Source organism: Thalassophryne amazonica, chromosome 18, assembly GCF_902500255.1.
Source record: "Thalassophryne amazonica chromosome 18, fThaAma1.1, whole genome shotgun sequence".
NCBI classification, from domain to species: domain Eukaryota; kingdom Metazoa; phylum Chordata; class Actinopteri; order Batrachoidiformes; family Batrachoididae; genus Thalassophryne; species Thalassophryne amazonica.
This window is the reverse complement of record NC_047120.1, coordinates 53271086-53298223: the sequence shown is the minus strand read 5'-3', so window position 1 is coordinate 53298223 and position 27138 is coordinate 53271086. Positions and strand designations below refer to the sequence as shown.

General features: G+C 42.9%; 1 protein-coding gene and 1 long non-coding RNA gene across 10 annotated transcripts in view; both read right to left on the bottom strand.

Moving 5' to 3' along the window:
* LOC117530735 (potassium voltage-gated channel subfamily C member 1-like) overlaps positions 1–27138 on the bottom strand; it is a 121389-nt gene that overhangs the window by 46975 nt on the left and 47276 nt on the right. The window lies entirely within an intron of this gene.
* On the bottom strand, positions 3939–25531 carry LOC117530738. Its single transcript, XR_004566440.1, has 4 exons — positions 25400–25531; positions 17331–17337; positions 14093–14098; positions 3939–3949 (listed from the first exon to the last, which is right to left on the bottom strand). It is a non-coding gene; the product is annotated as an uncharacterized LOC117530738 (long non-coding RNA).

Genomic DNA, 27138 nt, shown 5'->3' with positions numbered 1-27138 from the left:
TGGGAATCCGCTAGCTTAGCGTAGCTACTAGCTCTTAGCCGTTTTAGCATGGCGGCTTCTCCTGTCTCTCCCGTACTTTTCTGCTCTGGGTGTGAAATGTTTAGTTATTCCTCGGCCTCTTTTAGCAGTAACGGTACTTGTAATAAGTGCAGCTTATTCGTAGCTTTGGAGGCCAGGCTGGGCGAATTGGAGGCTCGGCTCCGCACCGTGGAAAATTCTACAGCTAGCCAGGCCCCTGTAGTCGGTGCGGACCAAGGTAGCTTAGCCGCCGTTCGTTCCCCCCTGGCAGACCCCGTGCAGTCGGGAAGGCAGGCTGACTGGGTGACTGTGAGGAGGAAGCGTAGCCCTAAACAGAAGCCCCGTGTACACCGTCAACCCGTTCACATCTCTAACCGTTTTTCCCCACTCGACGATACACTCGCCGAGGATCAAACTCTGGTTATTGGCGACTCTGTTTTGAGAAATGTGAAGTTAGCGACACCAGCAACCATTGTCAATTGTCTTCCGGGGGCCAGAGCAGGCGACATCGAAGGACATTTGAAATTGCTGGCTAAGGCTAAGCGTAAATTTGGTAAGATTGTAATTCACGTCGGCAGTAATGACACTCGGTTACGCCAATCGGAGGTCACTAAATTAACATTGAATCGGTGTGTAACTTTGCAAAAACAATGTCGGACTCTGTTGTTTTCTCTGGGCCCCTGCCCAATCAGGACCGGGAGTGACATGTTTAGCCGCATGTTCTCCTTGAATTGCTGGCTGTCTGAGTGGTGTCCAAAAAATGAGGTGGGCTTCATTGATAATTGGCAAAGCTTCTGGGGAAAACCTGGTCTTGTTAGGAGAGACGGCATCCATCCCACTTTAGAGGGAGCAGCTCTCATTTCTAGAAATCTGGCCAATTTTTTGGGATCCTCCAAACTGTGACTGTCTAGCATTGGGACCAGGAGGCAGAGCTGTGGTCTTATACACCTCTCTGCAGCTTCTCTCCCCCTGCCATCCCCCTATTACCCCATCCCCGTAGAGACGGTGCCTGCTCCCAGACCACCAATAACTAGCAAAAAATCTATTTAAGCATAAAAATTCAAAAAGAAAAAATAATATAGCACCTTCAATTGCACCACAGACTAAAACAGTTAAATGTGGTCTATTAAACATTAGGTCTCTTTCTTCTAAGTCCCTGTTGGTAAATGATATAATAATTGATCAACGTATTGATTTATTCTGCCTAACAGAAACTTGGTTACAGCAGGATGAATATATTAGTTTAAATGAGTCAACACCCCCGAGTCACACTAACTGTCAGAATGCTCGTAGCACGGGCCGGGGCGGAGGATTAGCAGCAATCTTCCATTCCAGCTTATTAATTAATCAAAAACCTAGACAGAGCTCTAATTCATTTGAAAGCTTGTCTCTTAGTCTTGTCCATCCAAATTGGAAGTCCCAAAAAACAGTTTTATTTGTTATTATCTATCGTCCACCTGGTCGTTACTGTGAGTTTCTCTGTGAATTTTCAGACCTTTTGTCTGACTTAGTGCTTAGCTCAGATAAGATAATTATAGTGGGCGATTTTAACATCCACACAGATGCTGAGAATGACAGCCTCAACACTGCATTTAATCTATTATTAGACTCAATTGGCTTTGCTCAAAAAGTAAATGAGTCCACCCACCACTTTAATCATATTTTAGATCTTGTTCTGACTTATGGTATGGAAATAGAAGACTTAACAGTATTCCCTGAAAACTCCCTTTTGTCTGATCATTTTTTAATAACATTTACATTTACCCTGATGGACTACCCTGCAGTGGGGAATAAGTTTCATTACACTAGAAGTCTTTCAGAAAGCGCTGTAACTAGGTTTAAGGATATGATTCCTTCTTTATGTTCTCTAATGTCATATACCAACACAGAGCAGAGTAGCTACCTAAACTCTGTAAGGGAGTTAGAGTATCTTGTCAATAGTTTTACATCCTCATTGAAGACAACTTTGGATGCTGTAGCTCCTCTGAAAAAGAGAGCTTTAAATCAGAAGTGTCTGACTCCGTGGTATAACTCACAAACTCGTAGCTTAAAGCTGATAACCCGTAAGTTGGAGAGGAAATGGCGTCTCACTAATTTAGAAGATCTTCACTTAGCCTGGAAAAAGAGTTTGTTGCTCTATAAGAAAGCCCTTCGTGAAGCTAGGACATCTTTCTACTCATCACTAATTGAAGAAAATAAGAACAACCCCAGGTTTCTTTTCAGCACTGTAGCCAGGCTGACAAAGAGTCAGAGCTCTATTGAGCTGAGTATTCCATTAACTTTAACTAGTAATGACTTCATGACTTTCTTTGCTAACAAAATTTTGACTATTAGAGAAAAAATTACTCATAACCATCCCAAAGATGTATCGTTATCTTTGGCTGCTTCAGTGATGCCGGTATTTGGTTAGACTCTTTCTCTCCGATTGTTCTGTCTGAGTTATTTTCATTAGTTACTTCATCCAAACCATCAACATGCTTATTAGACCCCATTCCTGCCAGGCTGCTCAAGGAAGTCCTACCATTATTTAATGCTTCAATCTTAAATATGATCAATCTATCTTTGTTAGTTGGTTATGTACCACAGGCCTTTAAGGTGGCAGTAATTAAACCATTACTTAAAAAGCCATCACTTGACCCAGCTATCTTAGCTAATTATAGGCCAATCTCCAACCTTCCTTTTCTCTCAAAGATTCTTGAGAGGGTAGTTGTAAAACAGCTAACTGATCACCTGCAGAGGAATGGTCTATTTGAAGAGTTTCAGTCAGGTTTTAGAATTCATCATAGTACAGAAACAGCATTAGTGAAGGTTACAAATGATCTTCTTATGGCTTCGGACAGTGGACTTATCTCTGTGCTTGTTCTGTTGGACCTCAGTGCTGCTTTTGATACTGTTGACCATAAAATTTTATTACAGAGATTAGAGCATGTCATAGGTATTAAAGGCATTGCGCTGCGGTGGTTTGAATCATATTTGTCTAATAGATTACAGTTTGTTCATGTAAATGGGGAATCTTCTTCACAGACTAAAGTTAATTATGGAGTTCCACAAGGTTCTGTGCTAGGACCAATTTTATTCACTTTATACATGCTTCCCTTGGGCAGTATTATTAGACGGTATTGCTTAAATTTTCATTGTTACGCAGATGATACCCAGCTTTATCTATCCATGAAGCCAGAGGATACGCACCAATTAGCTAAACTGCAGGATTGTCTTACAGACATAAAGACATGGATGACCTCTAATTTCCTGCTTTTAAACTCAGATAAAACTGAAGTTATTGTACTTGGCCCCACAAATCTTAGAAGCATGGTGTCTAACCAGATCGTTACTCTGGATGGCATTTCCCTGATCTCTAGTAATACTGCGAGAAATCTTGGAGTTATTTTTGATCAGGATATGTCATTCAAAGCGCATATTAAACAAATATGTAGGACTGCCTTTTTGCATTTACGCAATATCTCTAAAATCAGAAAGGTCTTGTCTCAGAGTGATGCTGAAAAACTAATTCATGCATTTATTTCCTCTAGGCTGGACTATTGTAATTCATTATTATCAGGTTGTCCTAAAAGTTCCCTAAAAAGCCTTCAGTTGGTTCAGAATGCTGCAGCTAGAGTACTGACGGGGACTAGCAGGAGAGAGCATATCTCACCCGTGTTGGCCTCCCTTCATTGGCTTCCTGTTAATGCTAGAATAGAATTTAAAATTCTTCTTCTTACTTATAAGGTTTTGAATAATCAGGTCCCATCTTATCTTAGGGACCTCGTAGTACCATATTACCCCATTAGAGCGCTTCGCTCTCAGACTGCGGGCTTACTTGTAGTTCCTAGGGTTTGTAAGAGTAGAATGGGAGGCAGAGCCTTCAGCTTTCAGGCTCCTCTCCTGTGGAACCAGCTCCCAATTCAGATCAGGGAGACAGATACCCTCTCTACTTTTAAGATTAGGCTTAAAACTTTCCTTTTCGCTAAGGCTTATAGTTAGGGCTGGATCGGGTGACCCTGGACCATCCCTTGGTTATGTTGCTTTAGACGTAGACTGTGTTTCATAATTATTGTATGGCCTTGCCTTGCAATGTGGAGCGCCTTGGGGCAACTGTTTGTTGTGATTTGGCGCTATACAAGAAAAAAGTTGATTGATTGATTGATATATGGGCCCTCGTTCCGCGCGACCGCCTACCCAGGCCAGTGGGTGCCCTTGTGACCACATGTGGGCATGTGCATGCAGGGGTAACCACTCATCACACAGTTAAAATTTTAAACAAATCACACAATGCATCAAGGAGTTATGACATGTTGATTGTTCATCCACTAGGGGGCACTCAGTGTACAAACAGAGGGGCTGGGTGTGTTCAGGGGCCAACAGTCACCATACATGTGAAGTTTCAAGTCAATCAGGCAAAGCATGAAGGAGTTATCATGACTTGATGTTCTATGGCAAAGGGTCAAAATGGCGGCACCATAGCGGCCACACCCTTCAACATAGAGAAAAGCTTTCAATAACTTTTGGTCAGTATTATCTTTGGATGCTGTCAAAGAAATCTGAAGTGCATTGGATAAAATCCCTAGGAGGAGTTTGTTCAAATACAACATGTGGAAATCATTTCAAAATGAGAAGAAAATTCAAAATGGCCGACTTCCTGTTTGGAGTAGACTCATGGTGCAAGAGACTTTTTTGTACGTCTATGCAAGTCACACATGTGTACCAATTTTCATCTCCCTACTCCAAAAAAACCCCTACGGGGAGGGGTTTTTCAAATTTTCAAGGGGGCACTATTGAGGCACTTTGCCCCGCCCATGGGCGAGGCCCTATGAATTGTAGGAGGTTGTCATGCTTGACCTGTGTATCAATTTTCATGATGATATGACAAAATTAAAGCCGTCAAAAGGAAGAACGTAATTTCATGGCGAAGGGGCGATATTTGGTACGCCGCCACACAGAAGCCGTTACTCATAAGTTCACGGGGATCGTCGCCTACGTTCAACAACTTGATCTGCATGTTTTAGAAGTGGAAGGAAGTTCATGGGGTTAACTATGTGACTTCAGTACCTGTTTAAGTATAATGTTCCATGGCGAAGGGTCAAAATGGCGGCGCCATAGCGGCCACACCTTTCAACATAAAGAAAAGCTTTCGATAACTTTTGGTCAGTATCGTCTCTGGGTGATCTGGAAGAAATTTGAAGTGCATTGGACAAAATCCCTAGGAGGAGTTCGTTCAAATACAACATGTGGAAATCACGCCAAAATGACAAGAAAATTCACAATTGCCGACTTCCTGTTTGGAGTAGACCCATGGTGCAAGAGACTTTTTTGTACGTCTATGCAAGTCACATGTGTACCAATTTTCATCTCCCTACTCCAAAAAAAACCCCTATGTGGAGGGGTTTTTGAAAGTTTCAAGGGGGCGCTATTGAGGTATTTTGCCCCGCCCATGGGCGACGCCCCTATGAATTGTAAGAGGTTGTCGTGCTCGACCTGTGTGTCAATTTTCATGGTGATATGACAAAACTAAAGCCGCCAAAAGGAAGAACGTAATTTCATGGCGAATGGGCAATATTCGGCATGCCGCCACATGGACGCCGTTACTCATAACTTCACGGCATTCATCGCCTACGTTCATCAATTTTTTCTGCATGTTTTAGAAGTGGAATGAAGTTTATTGGGTTAAGTATGTGACATCAGGACCGCTTAAAGTAAAAATAGGACATTTCCCGCCACCACCGGGGGGCGCTATGGCGCAGGTGGGAACTTAAGATATGTAAAGTTTCAGGGCAGAGCACTTATCATGTCCAGCAAGTTTGAAGGATCTACGATGAAGTATGTGGGCCTGACAGCCGTTCGAAGTGAAATGGCGTGCTCTGAAAAGCTCGCCAAAGTTTGATGACCCCTAGCAGCCACGCCTTTTGACTTAATTAGAATCTTTTGATAAATTTTGATCACCATTGTGTTGTAATGATTTTGACCAAATTTGAAGACAATCGGATGAAATCCCTAGGACGAGTTCATTCAAATGTAAGTAGTGGAAATGGCCAAAAATGGCAAAAATTTGCTCAAAATCGAAACTTAAAATCAAAATGGCCGACTTCCTGTCGATATTTCACCATGACAGTAAGAGACTTTTTGTTCGTCCTGGCATGGTAAATATGTGTACCAAATTTCGTGAGGCTACGATGAAAAAAGCCCAATGAGGAGGGGTTTTTGAAAATTTCTAGGTGGCGCAATTTCGCGATTTTTCTGCGACCATGTGCGACGCCCCAAAATATCAAATTTCGGATCCAGCCAGACGACTTTGGAAAGGTTGGTGAGTTTTTGAGCATGGGAAGAGGCCGAAATTTCGATTTCAAAAGTGAGAATAATAATAATAATAATATTAACTAGGACTGCAAGCAGTCATATACGGGCCCTCGTTCCATGCGACCGCCTTCCCAGGCCAGTGGGTGCCCTTGTGACCACATGTGGGCATGTGCATGCAGGGGCAACTACTCATCACACAGTTAAAATTTTTAACAACTCACACAATGCATCAAGGAGTTATGACATGTTGATTGTTCATCCACTAGGGGGCGCCCAGCGTACAAACAGAGGGGCCGGGTGTGTTCAGGGGCCAACCGTCATCATACATGTGAAGTTTCAAGTCAATCAGGCAAAGCATGAAGGAGTTATCATGACTTGATGTTCCATGGCAAAGGGTCAAAATGGCGGCACCATAGCATCCACACCCTTCAACATAGAGAAAAGCTTTCAAAATCTTTTGGTCAGTATCATCTCTGGATGCTGTCAAAGAAATTAGAAGTGCATTGGACAAAATCCCTAGGAGGAGTTCATTCAGATACAACATGTGGAAATCACGCCAAAATGCCACGAAAATTCAAAATGGCTGACTTCCTGTTTGGAGTAGACAAATGGTGCAAGAGACTTTTTTGTACGTCTATGCAAGTCAGACATGTGTACCAATTTTCATCTCCCTAGTACAAAAAAACCCCTATGGGGAGGGGTTTTTGAAAGTTTCAAGGGGGCGCTATTGAGGCATTTTGCCCCTCCCATGGGCAGCGCCCCTATGAATTGTAAGAGGTTGTCATGCTTGACCTGTGTATCAATTTTCATGATGATATGACAAAATTAAAGCCGTCAAAAAGAAGAACGTAATTTCATGGCGAAAGGGCGATATTCGGTACGCCACCACACAGAAGCCGTTACTCGTAAGTTCATGGCGATCATCTCTTATGTTCACCAAGTTGTTCAGCATGTTTTAGAAGTGGAAGGAAGTTGATGGTGTTAAGTATGTGACATCAGGACCTGTTTAAGTATAATGTTCCATGGCGAAGGGTAAAATGGCGGTGCCATAGCGGCCACACCCTTCGACATAAAGAAAAGCTTTCGAAAACTTTTGGTCAGTATCATCTGTGGGTGATGTGGAAGAAATCTGAAGTGCATTGGACAAAATCCCTGGGAGGAGTCCGTTCAAATACAACATGTGGAAATCACGCCAAAATGAGAAGAAAATTCAAAATGGCTGACTTCCTGTTTGGAGTAGACTCATGGTGCAAGAGACTTTTTTGTACGTCTATGAAAGTCACACATGTGTACCAATTTTCATCTCCCTACTCCAAAAAAACCCCTATGGGGAGGGGTTTTTCAAGGGCTATTGAGGCATTTTGCCCCGCCCATGGGTGACGGCCCTATGAATTGTAAGAGATTGTCGTGCTCGACCTGTGTATCAATTTTCATGATGATGTGACAAAATTAAAGCCGTCAAAAGGAAGAACGTAATTTCATGGCGAATGGGCAATATTCGGCATGCCGCCACACCGACGCCGTTACTCGTAACTTCACGGCGTTCGTTGCCTACGTTCACCAATTTGTTCTGCATGTTTTAGAAGTGGAATGAAGTTGATTGGGTTAAGCATGTGACATCAGGACCTCTTAAAGTAAAAATAGGACATTTCCCACCACCACCGGGGGGCGCTATGGCGCAGGTGGGAACTTAAGATATGTAGACGTTCAGGGCGGAGCCCTCATCATGTTCAACAAGGTTGAAGGATGTACGATGAAGTATGTGGGCGTGAGAGCCGTTCGAAGTGAAATGGCGTGCTCCGAAAAGCTCGCCAAAGTTTGACGACCCCTAGCAGCCACGCCTTTTGACTTAATTAGAATCTTTTGATAACTTTTGATCACCATTGTGTTGTGATGATTTTGACCAAATTTGAAGACAATCGGATGAAATCCCTAGGACGAGCTCGTTCAAATGTAAATAGTGGAAATGGCCAAAAATGGCAAAAATTTGCTCAAAATCGAAACTTAAAATCAAAATGGCCGACTTCTTGTCGATATTTCACCATGACAGTAAGAGACTTTTTCGTGCGTCCTGGCATGGTAAATATGTGTACCGAATTTCGTGAGGCTACGATGAAAAAAGCCCAATGAGGAGGGGTTTTTGAAAATTTCTAGGGGGCGCTATTTCGCGATTTTTCTGCGACCATGTGCGATGCCCCCAAAATATCGAATATCGGATCCGGCCGGACAACTTTGTAAAGTTTGGTGAGTTTTTGAGCATGGGAAGAGGCCGAAATTTCGATTTCAAAGTGAGAATAATAATAATAATAACTAGGACTGCAAGCAGTCATATACGGGCCCTCGTTCCGCGCAACCGCCTACCCAGGGCAGTGAGTGCCCTTGTGACCACATGTGGGCATGTGCATGCAGGGGCAACCAGTCATCACACAGTTAAAATTTTAAACAAATCACACAATGCATCAAGGAGTTATGACATGTTGATTGTTCATCCACTAGGGGGCGCTCAGTGTACAAACAGAGGGGCCGGGTGTGTTCAGGGGCCAACCGTCATCATACATGTGAAGTTTCAAGTCAATCAGGCAAAGCATGGAGTTATCATGACTTGATGTTCCTTGGCAAAGGGTCAAAATGGCGGCACCATAGCGGCCACACCCTTCAACATAGAGAAAAGCTTTCGATAACTTTTGGTCAGTATCATCTTTGGATGCTGTCAAAGAAATTTGAAGTGCATTGAATAAAATCCCTAGGAGGAGTTCGTTCAAATACAACATGTGGAAATCATGCCAAAATGACAAGAAAATTCAAAATGGCCGACTTCCTGTTTGGAGTAGACCTATGGTGCAAGAGACTTTTTTGTACGTCTATGCAAGTTCACATGTGTGCCAATTTTCATCTCCCTACTCCAAAAAAACCCCTATGGGGAGGGGTTTTTCAATGTTTCAAGGGGGCGCTATTGAGGCATTTTGCCCCGCCCATGGGCGACGCCCATATGAATTGTAAGAGGTTGTCGTGCTTGACCTGTGTATCAATTTTCATGATGATGTGACAAAATTAAAGCCGTCAAAAGGAAGAACGTAATTTCATGGCGAAGGGGCGATATTCGGTACGCCACCACACAGAAGCCATTACTCGTAAGTTCACGGCGATCATCGCCTATATTGACCAACTTGTTCTGCATGTTTTAGAAGTGGAAGGAAGTTGATGTTGCTAAGTATGTGAAATCAGTACCTGTTTAAGTATAATGTTCCATGGAGAAGGGTCAAAATGGCGGCGCCATAGCGGCCACACCCTTCGACATAAAGAAAAGCTTTCGATATCTTTTGTTCAGTATTATCTGTGGGTGATGTGGAAAAAATTTGAAGTGCATTGGATAAAATCCCTAGGAGGAGTTCGTTCAAATACAACATGTGGAAATCACGCCAAAATGACAAGAAAATTCAAAATGGCCGACTTCCTGTTTGGAGCAGACCCATGGGCAATATTCGGCACGCCGCCACACGGACACCGTTACTCGTAACTTCACGGCGTTCATCGCCTATGTTCACCAATTTGTTCTGCATGTTTTAGAAGTTGAATGAAGTTGATTGGGTTAAGTATGTGACATCAGGACATCTTAAAGTAAAAATAGGACATTTCCCGCCACCACCGGGGGAGCTATGGCGCAGGTGGGAACTTAAGATATGTAGATGTTCAGTGCGGAGCGCTCATCATGTCCAGCAGGTTTGAAGGATCTACGATGAAGTATGTGGGCGTGACAGCCGTTCGAAGTGAAATGGCGTGCTCTGAAAAGCTCGCCAAAGTTTGACAGCCCCTAGCAGCCACGCCTTTTGACTTAATTAGAATCTTTTGATAACTTTTGATCACCATTGTATTGTGATGATTTTGACCAAATTTGAAGACGATCAAATGAAATCCCTAGGACGAGTTTGTTCAAATGTAAGTACTGGAAATGGCCAAAAATTGCAAAAATTTGCTCAAAATTGAAACTTAAAATCAAAATGGCCGACTTCCTGTTGATATTTCACCATGACAGTACGAGACTTTTTCGTGCATCCTGGCATGGTAAATATGTGTACCGAATTTCGTGAGGCTACGACGAAAAAAGCCCAAAGCGGAGGGGTTTTTGAAAATGTCTAGGGGGCGCTATTTCACGATTTTTCTGCGACCATGCGCGACGCCCCCAAAATATCGAATTTCGGATCCGGCCGGACGACTTTGGAAAGTTTGGTGAGTTTTTCAGCATGGGAAGAGGCCGAAATTTTGATTTCAAAAGTGAGAATAATAATAATAATAATAAACAGCGCATTACAATAGGGTCCTGGTAGGACGTTACCTACTCGGGCCCTAATAATAAACAGCGCAATTACAATAGGGTCCTCGTAGGACGTTGCCTACTCGGGCCCTAATAATAATAATAATAAATAATAATAATAATAATAATAATAATAAACAGCGCAATTACAATAGGGTCCTCATAGGACGTTGCCTACTCGGGCCCTAATAATAATAATAATAATAATAATAAACAGCGCAATTACAATAGGGTCCTCGTAGCACTTTGTCTACTCGGGCCCTAATAAATAATAATAATAATAATAAGAAGAAGAAGAAGAAGAAGAAACAGCGCAATTATAATAGGGTCCTCGTAGGACGTTGCCTACTCGGGCCCTAATAATAATAAAAATAATAATAATAATAATAATAATAATAATAATAAACAGCGCAATTACAATAGGGTCCTCGTAGCACTTTGTCTACTCGGGCCCTAATAAATAAGAAGAAGAAGAAGAAGAAGAAGAAGAATAAACAGCGCAATTATAATAGGGTCCTCGTAGGACGTTGCCTACTCGGGCCCTAATAATAATAATAATAATAATAATAAACAGCGCAATTACAATAGGGTCCTCGTAGCACTTTGTCTACTCGGGCCCTAATAAATAATAATAAGAAGAAGAAGAAGAAGAAGAATAAACAGCGCAATTATAATAGGGTCCTCGTAGGACGTTGCCTACTCGGGCCCTAATAATAATAAATAATAATAATAATAATAATAATAATAATTGTTGTGTGGGCCGCTGAAGAGGAGGTACTGCTGGCCCACCACCAGAAGGCGCCCTGCCTGAAGTGTGGGCTTCAGGCACGAGAGGGCGCTGCCGCCTCAGGAACAAGCCATGGTGACAGCTGTCACCCATCATCCGTGACAGCTGTGACAGCTGTCACTAATCAACACATCTGGTATAAAAGCAGGAAGACACCTCCACCAAACTGCCGAGATATCATCTTCATCTGGAGGTAATACTCTCAGCCCTTTTTTGTGAGATTTATAAATCTGTTATTGTGAGTGTTTGCAGGAGAACCGGTCGTTTTTGCGGAGGCTGTGCAAGACGGCGCTCCTTTTCATCTGAGACCGCTGCAACGTGTTGAGTGAGAGGTGGAGGTGGCATTCCCACCATTGTTACTGGGTGTTCACACACCCACCCTTTGACTGTCTTTTGCTTTTTGCCAGCAGTACCAGATCCGACACGCCGGGAAGGTGGCCACCTGGGTACTCCGGGACTTGGCGGCTCCAGTATTCCTCGGGTTCAGGTGGCGGTGGAAATCGTGTGGTTCCAGTTCGTTTCCAGACGGGCGTCTCCTATCGTCGAGCCTGCCCACACGACACCTTTATTAATTGACTGTTGCACATTCTGAATCTGCTGTGTTTGGTTGTGACATTCACAACAGTAAAGTGTTATAATTTGACTCCTTCCATTGTCCGTTCATTTACGCCCCCTGTTGTGGGTCCGTGTCACTACACTTTCCCAACAAATAATAATAATAATAAACAGCGCAATTACAATAGGGTCCTTGTAGGACGTTGCCTACTCGGGCCCTAATAATAATAAATAATAATAATAATAATAATAATAAACAGCGCAATTACAATAGGGTCCTTGTAGGACGTTGCCTACTCGGGCCCTAATAATAATAAATAATAATAATAATAATAATAATAATAATAAACAGTGCAATTACAATAGGGTCCTTGTAGGACGTTGCCTACTCGGGCCCTAATAATAATAAATAATAATAATAATAATAATAATAATAATAATAATAATAAACAGCGCAATTACAATAGGGTCCTCGTAGGACGTTGCCTACTCGGGCCCTAATAAATTGTACAAAAGTAAAGGGATTCTTTAATATTAATGCTCTTAAAAAAATATCCTTATACAGTGTGACAGTTTTGGACATGTTCATTTTTCTGGCAAAAAATATGGAGGTTGAATAAAATTGAACAGGGCTTCATGCTGCAACTGTTGTGCTGCGTTTTACTTGTGGAAAGGTTTTGTTAAAAGCTGTTTACTAGGAATTTATTTTTTATAATATTTCATACATTTGTTGTTTATTTGAGAACATTTTGTTTAACTTATTACTTATTACGTATGAAAGACTCGTTAGCAGGCTTTTAATGAGCCTTTCGTGGATTCAGGTGTGTTGGAACAGGGAGACAACTAAGAGTGTCAGGAAGGTAGATCTTGAGAACTGAACTTGGGCACCCCTGACCTAGGTAAACAACTGGTCCATCTCTACTTCTCAAAAATAACCATCTATCTGCTGCTGTCAGGTGAAATTTAGGCATCAATTTGGCCTTCACTAGAAGCTATGTGTTGGATCATGCACAGAGAAACGCAGCACATGTCCACCAGTCATAACAGATGCCCCCCGTCCACGCAAGTGATATTCCTCATCTGTGTCTACCCAAGTAACCATTTGTTTGATGCAAAGTCATTCCAGTAGAAGCCATTGATCCTCCAAAGACACCCAGTACCAAAGACATCCAGTCTTCGCCTTAGGTCACTGGTTAGTGTTGAAGTCTCACAATTATACAGTAAGACAGGATGCACTAGGACCTTAAAGACTTTGACCGTCATTCTCCTGCAAAGATGTCAGCATCATCTTTGCCATACACTTTCAACTTTATATGGGGTAAATGTGCAAATACGACATCTACCTGCATTCTATTTTTACAGAACCAGACGAAAGAAGATACTCAATAATGATTTTGTTGAGATTTTCTACTACTAGTCCCACAAATGTAATCTAAACTGCCCAAAACTCACATATGAAAGTACAGGTCTTAAATCTGCCTTGTTCAATTTCCATTGTTGCTGCAGCCTGAAAAAAAAAGAACAAACAATATCAAAACTCTATCAAAACTAATTTAAAATATTTCTATTGACATTTTGGACCCATTTTGACCCTTTGGGAGGACAGTAAAACTCGCCTAAACCGACGTCGTATAAACTGGATATTTGCACTCATCGGACAGAAGCAAAAGTCCTAATGCTTTTGTTTGGGTTTCTATGTAATAAACACCATATATATCGGTGTTGTGTGGGCCGCTGAAGAGGAGGTACTGCTGGCCCACCACCACCAGAGGGCGCCCTGCCTGGAGTGCGGGCTCCAGGCACCGGAGGGCGCTGCCGCCTTACAGGAGCAGCCAGGATGACAGCTGTCACCCATCACTGGAGACAGCTGATCCCAATCAACAAGGAGGTATATCAGCAGGACGGCATCTCCACCTCATTTGCCGAGATATCGCCTTACCAAAGAGGTAACAATCTCCGCCTACACATACGTGTGACTATAATTGTATTCTTGTTGATTATTTGTAGGACAGCTGACTACCGGACAGCATTTGGATAAGTACTCACCTTCCTACACTCCTTGATTGTTGTTGACGAGAGGTGGAGGTGGACTCTCCACCCTCCGTGTTGCTGGGTGCAGCCGCACCCACACCTGACTGTTTCTGTTTCTTGCCAGCAGTACCGGATCCGACGAGCGGAGGCAGTGGCCACCTGGGAATTCGGGACTTGGCGGCTCCAGTATTCCCGGGGTTCGGTGGCAGAGGAAATCGGGTTGGTTCCGGTTCGACTTGGACAGACGTCTCCTATCGTCGAGCCTGCCCACACGACACCGTTGTAATTGAACTCAGTCTCAATATTGTAATCGGTTGTATTTGTTGTGCCTGTTTCACAACAGTAAAAACAGTGTTATTTGACTCCTCCATTGTCCGTTCATTTGCGCCCCCTGTTGTGGGTCCGTGTTCCTACACTTTCACAACATATCGGATTTTGTATAACGGATTTTTGCTCACATTGGACAAAACGTCCCATCCAATTGTAATGTATTTCCATTAAAAACCCCTTGCATGTACCACATAGAGCAGTGTGGACGTGCCCAGTAACAGAGGTATGAAATGAAGTTCAGCACTGACAAAGTGGGTACTGTATTTCCTTGATTAAAAGACTGGGTGTTTATTTTTATCAAAACGTACTCAGACATGGGACCTAGACGAGACAAGGCATAATTCAAGGCTGGTTGATTATTAACAAAAATTCTGCTTGTTGTCTGCACTGTAATATGGAGTTAAGTTTCACACATATCCCTGGGTGTGACAAACCAAACCACTTTAGATCAGAACCTTCTGCGTGGATCTCCAGAACCTGGCATGCACCTGCTATATGACGGACAGTGCAAAGAGCTGTGATTTGTCACTTTTCTGGTTTCACTCCTTCCTCTCCTGTCATATTTTAAAAGTTTTTGCAGTGCGCACCCGTTTACATTTTGATCATACGTTTGGCAGAAAAGTCAGCAAATATGACCAACTTTACAACACAGAGCCAGATAAAGATGCTCAAATGACCCACAATTCATGGACGTAAATTATACATATTGTTGGTTTGGAGGTTGATGATTGCATAAAGAAGAAAATTCATTGAGGGACAAATGAATCCAGAAAAAGCTGCTGTTCCTGTGGTAAATTCCAATAAAGACGCGACCCAGAACTTTCAAACGGTAACATGCATGTTGATGTCATTGCATGGTCACAGAGTTGGAGAAGCATTAATCAGGCTTTGGGATTTTAAGGTACTGCTCCACAGCGGACATAGAAAAAAAAAGAGTAACTCGACTCAATGTAGTCTTTTTAATGCACATAATGCTCAGTGTGTTATGTGTCGGACGCAGCTCAGAGAACCGACCAGCGTTTGAAGGACCCAGTATGAAATATGCAGAGCACGGTACAAAGGCTAACTGAATTTAATACATAACAGTGATGTGATACAAAACAACAAAAGAGTGTGCGGTCTGGCGTGGTGGTGATACGGTGCGCTCCCAGCAGCGCTAACGGTCCGGAGCCAGAAGCCGTTCGGACCCAAGGACCCCGCCGACACCCCCCAGGTGGCCGCAACAAACCGAGTCTGTGAAAGAAGGAACCATTATGTGAGTCCACACTCTACACACAGAGAGACCACTCAACGGTGTACATAAACAGCAAACACTTCCTGGCTTAATTACTAATCAGCTTCCCAACCTGCAGGCATGGAACATCCAGTTCACAAACCTCCACTGCAGTGGAAGCCGATACATGACTAACGTACAGCTCAATATAATAAGGTGTGAGGGACACCACATTTACTGACTGTATAAACGTTAGTCACAAAATCTAACGTACCTCAGGAAGTGTGCTGACGAGCGTGAGACCTCACCCCCTCCTCTTTCACAGACCGTGCATCAAACCCTGGACGTTCTCTGCATCCACTGATGATGAGATGGCTCCCGAGACGACGATCTCACCCGTCTGGTCACAAGGTCGAGTCTCTGGCAAATACACACTGTATACTCCAGTCTTAAATGCCACCATGTTCCAATCCATATAGATGCACCACAGCTGTGAGTCCTAACGAGCCACAGGTGATCAGGGTGAGGTCCTGATAACCTCAGCTACACAGCCACTCAGTCCCAAATGCAAGCCACCTGGAAGGAAAAACAAAAGACAGAAACAAAAAGGCAGCCAGGCCCCCCAGCCATACAACAGTACCCCACCCTCACGGGAAGCCTCCCGGCGACCACACAAACCTGGCCCAGGAGAAACACCCCCCTCCAGGGACCATGGCTGGAAACCGCATCTGCATTCATCTTCCAACAGAATGGTTGATGTCCTCTCCTCTGGCTGCATCCTTGCCTTTGTTTCAGTCAGTCACTTAGCACAGGTGTGGCCAGGAGTTCTTAAACCTGTGCGGTCAGCCTTTATCCAACCATGTTCGGTCTTTAGTCATAAAACAAAAAAGACAAACACAAACAACCAAAACACCCCCCCCTCCCCAGGGGACCGTCCCATCAAACCCCGGGAAGAGGAGAAAAGAAAAACCCCAAACTTAAGCTTACAAATAAAAGTGCTAAAACACCCCCCCCCCCCCCCCCAAACGACATGTAGGGACCAACACCCCCCAGAGGACTTCCCGCCAGCTCCAGGAGTAATAACCACAGCCAAGGTCCCTCTGGGATCCAACGTCACCCACGGGGACTCCCAGCGCCTCCCAGAGGACCACTCGTCAACCCCAGGAGACGCCTCCCCTCATGACCAACGGACCCAGCCCCGGCCGTCTATGGCTAGATGGACCCACAGCCCTTTCCCCCCCAGAGGACACCACAGTCAAACCCTGGTGGCGGAAACTGGGGGGAAAAACAAGAAGAGAGAAAAAAAAAACATACAAACAAAACAACCCCAACCCCACCCCCTTGGCGCGGTGGAAACTGGAAGCACGTCCAGTGTCACCAACCGTGACTATACCCCAGAAGCCAACCGGGAGGAGTGGAACAGCGGTTATGGCAAACGGCACAAAACGGCGCCACTCCTCCGACTTCTACACCAGCCACTAGCTGCGGGTATATCCCACTGCCCCAAACCTCAGCCACGCCGATGGCAGACGGCCAAAGGCGTGCTGAAGCCGGAGGTGGAACAGGGAATCAAAAAACACCCCCCCCCCCCAGGTGCAGAGGTTACCCGGGAAACGCCCAGTATAACCAAACTGCACCACTCCAGCAACGCCGACACTACGGCTCACCCGGCTGGAGTCAGAGGAGAAGAGAGGGAAGAAAAAGAAAACACCCCAAACCCCCCCCCCCCCCTCCCGGGTGCAGAGGCCACCTGGGAAATACCCAGCACAACCAAACTGCACCCCTCCAGCAACGCCGACACTACGGCTCACCCGGCTGGAGTCAGAGGAGAAGAGAGGGCATAACAAAAAACAAAACAAAAAAAAAGAAAAAACAACCCAAGTACCCCCCCATGACCCCCCAGGGGACCGTCCCATCAAACCCTGGGAGGCGAAACCGAAAGAAATAAAAAAGACTAACAGACTAACATAAGGTTGCTTGGGTCCTTTTTTTTTTTTTTTTTTTTTTGACAGAACTGCAGGGTCACGACCCAGACACTAAATAGTGTAAAACAAAAAATAAAATCCCACACAAAAACCAACTCAAAAAACACCCACACAAAATAAACTAACACAAAACAAATCAGTGACGTATACCGTTAAGCTCAAACAAATCGAACACACTTGTTCTAACTTAAGAGCTTAACGGTAATGTGACTAAGTCACCAAAAGAGGGAGCCAAAGTGCTAAAAATGAAAAAAACCCCTTTGGTGACAGAAAACAAACGAGCTGCATCTCCGTGCGCAGCTGTGTGCAACACACAACCAAAATGTGCTCAACTAAATAACGCCGGAGCTGATACAACAGACGCAGTAGTTATCTTTATCCGGGGAAACGGGGCTACAACTGTAACACAGGAAGCTCAGCGACCCGTGCCACAGAGCTCCGCCGTGCGCGTGCACCCATTACAGACACACTCTTGCAGCTCCCGTTTAAACCTCTTATCCGGTCGGAGCGTGACGCGAAGCCGTCGCCAGTCAAACTCCACCACGACCCACGGATAAGGCACAACACAGGAACACGGCTGCAAGAGAGCACAAATCAGTATTCAGTAATGGGTCTCAAACACGCACCATCCGGGCGGAGAGCACCCGCAACTGATCCGGATAACTACTGAACGTCTGCTGCCGCCTTCCCGGCGCGTTACCGTCTCTGCTACCGCTGGGTCCGTGATGTTTGGCCAGAGACTACTGTTATGTGTCGGACGCAGCTCGGAGAACCGACCAGCATTTGAAGGACCCAGTATGAAATAAGCAGAGCACGGTACAAAGGCTAACTGAATTTAATACATAACAGTGATGTGATACAAAACAACAAAAGAGTGTGCGGTCTGGCGTGGTGGTGATACGGTGCGCTCCCAGCAGCGCTAACGGTCCGGAGCCAGAAGCCGTTCGGACCCAAGGACCCCGCCGACACCCCCCAGGTGGCCGCAACAAACCGAGTCTGTGAAAGAAGGAACCATTATGTGAGTCCACACTCTACACACAGAGAGACCACTCAAAGGTGTACATAAACAGCAAACACTTCCTGGCTTAATTACTAATCAGCTTCCCAACCTGCAGGCATGGAACATCCAGTTCACAAAACTCCACTGCAGTGGAAGCCGATACATGACTAACGTACAGCTCAATATAATAAGGTGTGAGGGACACCACATTTACTGACTGTATAAACGTTAGTCACAAAATCTAACGTACCTCAGGAAGTGTGCTGACGAGCGTGAGACCTCACCCCCTCCTCTTTCTCAGACCGTGCATCAAACCCTGGACGTTCTCTGCATCCACTGATGATGAGATGGCTCCCGAGACGACGATCTCACCCGTCTGGTCACAAGGTCGAGTCTCTGGCAAATACACACTGTATACTCCAGTCTTAAATGCCACCATGTTCCAATCCATATAGATGCACCACAGCTGTGAGTCCTAACGAGCCACAGGTGATCAGCTGATAACCTCAGCTACACAGCCACTCAGTCCCAAATGCAAGCCACCTGGAAGGAAAAACAAAAGACAGAAACAAAAAGGCAGCCAGGCCCCCCAGCCATACAACACAGTGCTTATTTAAGGTAGGCATTTACTTTTTTCAGATAAAGTTTTGACCTCTAGTCAAGACACCTAGTCGAGGAAATACGTAAGCCTAATTGGAGCTGGAGATTCCCCATAGATCATTCAGCGCCTCTTGACTGTAACTAATCTTTTACATACATATAACAGATTTTGTCCATTTTATACATATAGCGGATTTCTATTATAATGGACAAAATTCAATGGTCCTCCTGAATCCATTATATGCAAGTTTTAGTGTATTACACTGTCATCCTTTGGACAAGTGGCATCTTTTTATAATGCAACGTCTTATAGCTCTAAGCTTGTTTATTCATTTACAGAACTCTCTCCTTGGGGTACTTTTTTTGGCACAGGGATCTCAACTTTTTCATCACTGCTCACCAAATCAGCTCCTTGTATTTGCCACGTGTGTGATCTGCAAAGCGTGCACAGCCCATTCAATTGTCAGAGTCAGTTCTATCGGCACAAGTGCACACACCTTTTCCTGCTGCCGTCCATTCTTAAATGTCCCGCGGTGTATTTATAGATGCTGTATACTTTGTGTTTTGTCAAATAAATAATAAAACACAGAAGTGGCCTGAAGAGAAACACAGAAAGATAATTCATAGTTCAGTGGAGGCCATATATGTATGTGTGTGTATATATATATATATATATATATATATATATATATATATATATCAAATCAAATCAAATCAATTTAATTTATATAGCGCCAAATCACAACAAACAGTTGCCCCAAGGCGCTTCATATTGCAAGGCAAAAGCCATACAATAATCACAGAAAAACCCCAACGGTCAAAACGACCCCCTGTGAGCAAGCACTTGGCGACAGTGGGAAGGAAAAACCCCCTTTTAACAGGAAGAAACCTCCAGCAGAACCAGGCTCAGGGAGGGGCAGTCTTCTGCTGGGGCTGGTTGGGGCTGAGGGAGAGAACCAGGAAAAAGACATGCTGTGGAGGGGAGCAGAGATCAATAACTAATGATTAAATGCAGAGTGGTGCATACAGAGCAAAAAGAGGTGAATAAAAAGAAACAGTGCATCATGGGAACCCCCCAGCAGTCTAAGTCTACAGCAGCATAACTAAGGGATGGTTCAGGGTCACCTGATCCAACCCTAACTATAAGCTTTAGCAAAAAGGAAAGTTTTAAGCCTAATCTTAAAAGTAGAGAGGGTGTCTGTCTCCCTGATCTGAATTGGGAGCTGGTTCCACAGGAGAGGAGCCTGAAAGCTGAAGGCTCTGCCTCCCATTCTACTCTTACAAACCCTAGGAACTACAAGTAAGCCTGCAGTCTGAGAGCGAAGCGTTCTATTGGGGTGATATGGTACTACGAGGTCCCTAAGATAAGATGGGACCTGATTATTCAAAACCTTATAAGTAAGAAGAAGAATTTTAAATTCTATTCTAGAATTAACAGGAAGCCAATGAAGAGAGGCCAATATGGGTGAGATATGCTCTCTCCTTCTAGTCCCCGTCAGTACTCTAGCTGCAGCATTTTGAATTAACTGAAGGCTTTTTAGGGAACTTTTAGGACAACCTGATAATAATGAATTACAATAGTCCAGCCTAGAGGAAATAAATGCATGAATTAGTTTTTCAGCATCACTCTGAGACAAGACCTTTCTAATTTTAGAGATATTGCGTAAATGCAAAAAAAGCAGTCCTACATATTTGTTTAATATGCGCTTTGAATGACATATCCTGATCAAAAATGACTCCAAGATTTCTTACAGTATTACTAGAGGTCAGGGTAATGCCATCCAGAGTAAGGATCTGATTAGACACCATGTTTCTAAGATTTGTGGGGCCAAGTACAATAACTTCAGTTTTATCTGAGTTTAAAAGCATATGCCTGATAGGGTATGATGTCTGATATATATATATATATATATATATATATATATATATATATATATATATATATATATATATATATATATATATATATAAATAAAAGAAGATAAGAAGCCTGAGTGCCCTGAGTGTATTGTGCGTGCCACCATGTATTCCCAACATTATGCACTCATGTAATATCAAGAGCACAAAGGAAGCCTTACATCCAAGACGGAGAGACTCAGCTATCTTTCTAGTCATGATTTGCCTGATCAGCTTTTTCCTGGACTGAAATTTTAATGAGAGCCTACATGCTGTATGTTTTCTCTAAAGTGTCTTATATATTCCCCTTCTTACAGTGTATATTTCTTCTTATTACATTATTACATTTTTATTACATTGCTTGTTATATTCTCTTGTTCTTACCAGCATGCTTATTTTATGTTATTTCATTTTTTCCCCCCTACTTATAGTTAGATATTTTATACTTAGTTATTTATATATATATATTTGGCCATCCAGTGTGAGCAGCAAAGTAAGAATTTCATTGCACAGGGAAACATGTTTCTTTACTGTGCATATGACAATAAAAGCTTTGAATCTTGAATCTTAATGACCAAATTAGAGGAGGCACCGTGTCAATGCATTTACTGGGTATGATGCCTGATGTGAATTTTAGAGCCTGACCGATATGGATTTTTGGGGGCTGATACAGATGTTAGGGAGAAAAAAAATTACGATACCGATATATCTGCCAATATATAGATAAAACATAGAAATGATTCCAGCTAAATGTAATTGAGACTTGATGTTTTACAGTTTAAAGATGAACTTTATTATGAATACCTACAAATCAACATACATCACACTGCCCTCACTCAGATTGGCAGTCGCCACATCACATCGCTCAGTATTTGTATATTATACAACCCCTGGCAAAAATTATGGAATCACCGGCCTCGGAGGATGTTCATTCAGTTGTGTGATAAACAGTACTCTTCATCAATCTGGCTCCAACTTTCTCTGATTGCTGTTGCCAGATCAGCTTTGCAGGTTGGAGCCTTGTCATGGACCATTTTCTTCAACTTCCACCAAAGATTTTCAATTGGCTTAAGATCCGGACTATTTGCAGGCCATGACATTGACCCTATGTGTCTTTTTGCAAGGAATGTTTTCACAGTTTTTGCTCTATGGCAAGATGCATTATCATCTTGAAAAATGATTTCATCATCCCCAAACATCCTTTCAATTGATGGGATAAGAAAAGTGTCCAAAATATCAACGTAAACTTGTGCATTTATTGATGATGTAATGACAGCCATCTCCCCAGTGCCTTTACCTGACATGCAGCCCCATATCATCAATGACTGTGGAAATTTACATGTTCTCTTCAGGCAGTCATCTTTATAAATCTCATTGGAACGGCACCAAACAAAAGTTCCAGCATCATCACCTTGCCCAATACAGATTCGAGATTCATCACTGAATATGACTTTCATCCAGTCATCCACAGTCCACGATTGCTTTTCCTTAGCCCATTGTAACCTTGTTTTTTTCTGTTTAGGTGTTAATGATGGCTTTCTTTTAGCTTTTCTGTATGTAAATCCCATTTCCTTTAGGCGGTTTCTTACAGTTTGGTCACAGACGTTGACTCCAGTTTCCTCCCATTCGTTCCTCATTTGTTTTGTTGTGCATTTTCGATTTTTGAGACATATTGCTTTAAGTTTTCTGTCTTGACGCTTTGATGTCTTCCTTGGTCTACCAGTATGTTTGCCTTTAACAACCTTCTCATGTTGTTTGTATATGGTCCAGAGTTTAGACACAGCTGACTGTGAACAACCAACATCTTTTGCAACATTGCATGATGATTTACCCTCTTTTAAGAGTTTGATAATCCTCTCCTTTGTTTCAATTGACATCTCTCGTGTTGGAGCCATGATTCATGTCAGTCCACTTGGTGCAACAGCTCTCCAAGGTGTGATCACTCCTTTTTAGATGCAGACTAACGAGCAGATCTGATTTGATGCAGGTGTTAGTTTTGGGGATGAAAATTTACAGGGTGATTCCATAATTTATTCCTCAGAATTGAGTGATTCCATATTTTTTCCCTCTGCTTGGTCTAAAAAAGTAACCGTTACTGACTGCCACAATTTTTTTTCCTGATTTCTTTTAGTGTTTCTTAAAGCCAGAAAGTTGCCATTTGAAATTACTTCATCTGGTGGTGATGATGCAATCATCTGCTTTTTTCTACAAAATTAAACAACTGAATGAACATCCTCCGAGGCCGGTGATTCCATAATTTTTGCCAGGGGTTGTAGACTTCTCGTCTATTTTCACCCAGCCTAGGTGGCAGCACAGCTACCACTGTAAAACACACACTCTAATTGAAAATAAATCACTTTGCCTCTGTGTTTTGCAGCTAATATGGCCAAGGGGTGATGGGGGTCTCAGCTATGCTTGAAAAATTCAAACAATGCTGTTGGACCTCTGCTAGACTAATTATTATAATTACTATTATTATTAATTAATTACTAATTATTATTAATTATTTTACTAAATAAACAAAGTGCTTTTCCACTTTGTTTATTTAGTAAAATAAAAGTTTACATATCAGCAAAAATAATGTAGATATCAGTATGTTTGTGAAAGGCTCATATCAGCCGATATTACTGGCCAACCGATATAGCTACATATTGGTCAGGATTTTGCGAACAAAATCAGCATTTTGCAAAATGTGCCAGAAGAATTTTTAGTCATACTGAAACACTGTTCAATTAAATAATAAATGTTACTTTTTTTCTTTTTGCATTTTTCACTTTTAGTAATATGTCATTTTAAGTCGTGCCCTCCAAGTCTTGCATGTTTGCAATCATTTTATTACTGGGTGATCACCAACTGTCTTTCTGTTGTCACGCACTTGAAAAAAAATCAATTTTTTAAATTAATTGCAAAAATTACATTTTTCAAATTTTATTACACATACACATAATTCTACAATAAGAAATTTGCAGATTATTCTATAATAAAAATCAATATTACTTGCTGTCCTTGATGAAAGTCCTTCACAAAAATATTACACAATCACAGTGGAACCAGCAAACTTTGTCAGGGTACCACCCCCCCCACACACCGGTTCTTTCTCCTCACCTCTTTTCCAGAACCTCTTTTCTTATTGCTCCTCTCTCTCCATCCCAATCCTTCTTTTCTCCCTTCTTCTCCTTCTCTGTGTTCCGTGTCTGACCTACTTTCTCAGATTGCTGCAGTGCTCTCCTCCATATTGTGAAAGCATGTGCACGCAGGTTCTGGGACCCCACCCCCCACCTCCCACCCGGCCCCCCAACTTGGGGCCCATGTCCCGGTGAAGGATAGCACCAGTGGACATTAAAGACATACAGTAAGTAGTACCAACCAAGTACATAAATAAAACAAGCCCTGTAATAAAGTGTTGAAGATGAAATATCGGGTAGGTCAAGAGTTGTCCTTAAAGTTACGGTTCCCTTCTCGGGAAGCTGTAGAGACAGACAATTTAAAATGTACATTTGTCGTGTGATCTCTGCAGATACTCTTCCTGATTCCTGCATAATCCTCCGCTGCAGTTTCTGTAAATATCACAGCGCCCTTCTATCTTATACTGCATAAGGTTACCGAACAGCTTGGCTTCTTTTGTTCTCAGTAACTCTGGACTTTGATGCAAGCGTGTGTGCTGTGTGACCACCTGCTGTTCATGATGCCCATGTTTGCAGGGCTCGGTGATCGGTGGCCAACGGGCACACACTGTCAGACCAAAGTCCTCCCTGACTGAATCCTGCACGTTATTTAGACCAAATTAAAAGATTTTAAAAACTGGATCCTTGTGCTACATAAATTTCAGGCAGTACACTTCCTAATTTTGGCTATTGGACCAGAGCAAATTTGTGCTGCTACCTCAGTAATGCAATTTAAAAACTCAATGCTAAGCAGAAATGACTGCGGTTTATTTCTGTCCCATGCTTGTAGGCAGAGTTTTACTTGTTGATTACTGGGTTGGCAGTTGCATGTTGCTGCATTAGCGATTTTCTTTAACCTATTTTACAACAAGCACTGTGGGCTTCATTCATCCCCCTGGCTCACAGCAGACATTTTACCCATTTATGGATTGACCAGGAGTTGAGCAGAGGTAGGCACTGTGAAATTGAGATTCAAACCCATCCTCCAGAAAACCTATGGGTAGGGTGACCATATTTTGATGACCAAAAACCAGGACACCTGGCCCGGCAATGAGATACTCAAATGATACTCAGTTAGCAGCGGCTACAAATTGGCAGAACCGGAACAGTTGGCAGAACCGGAATGGTAATACAACTGATGGAATAACTGGTAGAACAGCATCCTACTATGCCCCCTACTCTCAAGGTATTGATATCAAATCTCAAGATAATTGCACCTACACAAGCTCCCGTTCTGCCATTCCTTCGCTATTATGTCAAGAGTTTGGGGCTTCTAATGCCGACCTATAGCTTTATATAGTGGCTACATAACTTGATTATTTTAATGGTGACACCTGATCATCTTATCAATACTTGTTTTAGGTGTAATATAAGCAATAACGGCCCATTCCGCCTATTCACCTTATTCAGAAAGTCAGAGTGGGCGGCTCCATTTTGTGAAGAAACCTCCGGTTTGCCACTGTGTCGAATGATTAGCTACGTGGGAACACAGTATGCTAGAAATGTACAAACATGAGCAGCATTAATTGTTCAGTTCTTGGGTGCCACAACAACTGGAAGAAGAGGAAACTATCGCTTTCAGAACGATGTTTTGAACATGGAAAGGAGAGATCTGAGTGCTGTGGACCAGCATTTAACTTGTTCCCTCCTCCATTGAAAGACGAGGATCTCCGGTGTTCGCTAAAGGCGCTGAATTTGAAAAATCCACCCAAACGTTGCTATGGCTGTTCTTTTCATTTTATGGAGAAAAAAACCCACACCACTGGATCTTTACCCAGAGAAATGATTGGACTATAACACTCTGTTGAAGAAGCCACGGCAGATGCTAGTGAGATAAACGGGTAAGCTGTGTTTGTAGCGTTAGCTGCTATCTTATTTACTCATTTTCTGGCGTTTCATACAACCAAGCACTGGATGAAATAATACCATACGTATATTACCTTACGTAATCTTGGCATTACGGTGATACTACTTGTCTGGTAGTATTTTAACTTGATTGTGCTTTTATACGAGCTCCGGAGCTCATAGTTCCTTGTAGCCAAACCGTCCACGCAGAGTGACAACACAAAGTAGTTAAAAATAATCGAGGGCCACTTTTTCATGTCATCTTCCCACTCTGTTATGACCCGTGGGTGAGCCAGAGTCCATCCCTTTGAGCTTTTCAAAAAGGTTTTTGTTTCTACTCATGTAATATCTTCCATTGCTCTATATTGAAAACACCGCTCAGCGGAAGTCCTAAGACAAAACGGAAATGCCTCTGTTGTAAAAGTGGGCGGGGCTGAATAAGGTGAATAATTACGGTGATTAGTAGCTCCTGAATGCCGGTCAATTTAATGGCCCAATGAAAAACAATGAAAACCAGGAAATTGTCATTACTTTCTAAAAAAAAAAAAAAAAAAAGAAACAGGACAGCCAGGACAGGATGTGAAAACAGGACATGTCCTGGGAAAACAGGACGCTTGGTCACCCTACCTAAGGGTACATGATTTAGAGTACATGATTTTTTTTGCTATAGTTATAAGTTGGAAATTCCAAGTTTGCAGTTGCATGTCATCTGCAAAATAATATACGAGGTCTATTAGAAAAGTATCCGACCTTATTATTTTTTTCAAAAACCATATGGATTTGAATCACGTGTGATTACATCAGACATGCTTGAACCCTCGTGGGCATGCGAGAGCTTTTTCACGCCTGTCGGTTACGTCATTCGCCTGTGGGCAGTCTTTGAGTGAGGAGTTGTCCACCCTCTCGTCGATTTTTTCATTGTTTATGAATGGCTCAGAGACTGCTGCTTTGTTTGATCAAAATTTTTTCAAAACTGTAAGGCACAACTGAGTGGACACCATTCGATAAATTCAGCTGGTTTTCGGTAAAAACTTTACGGCTGATGAGAGATTTTGGTCTGGTAGTGTCGCCGTAAGGACGGCCCACGGCGCCCTGACGGCGATCTGCGCTT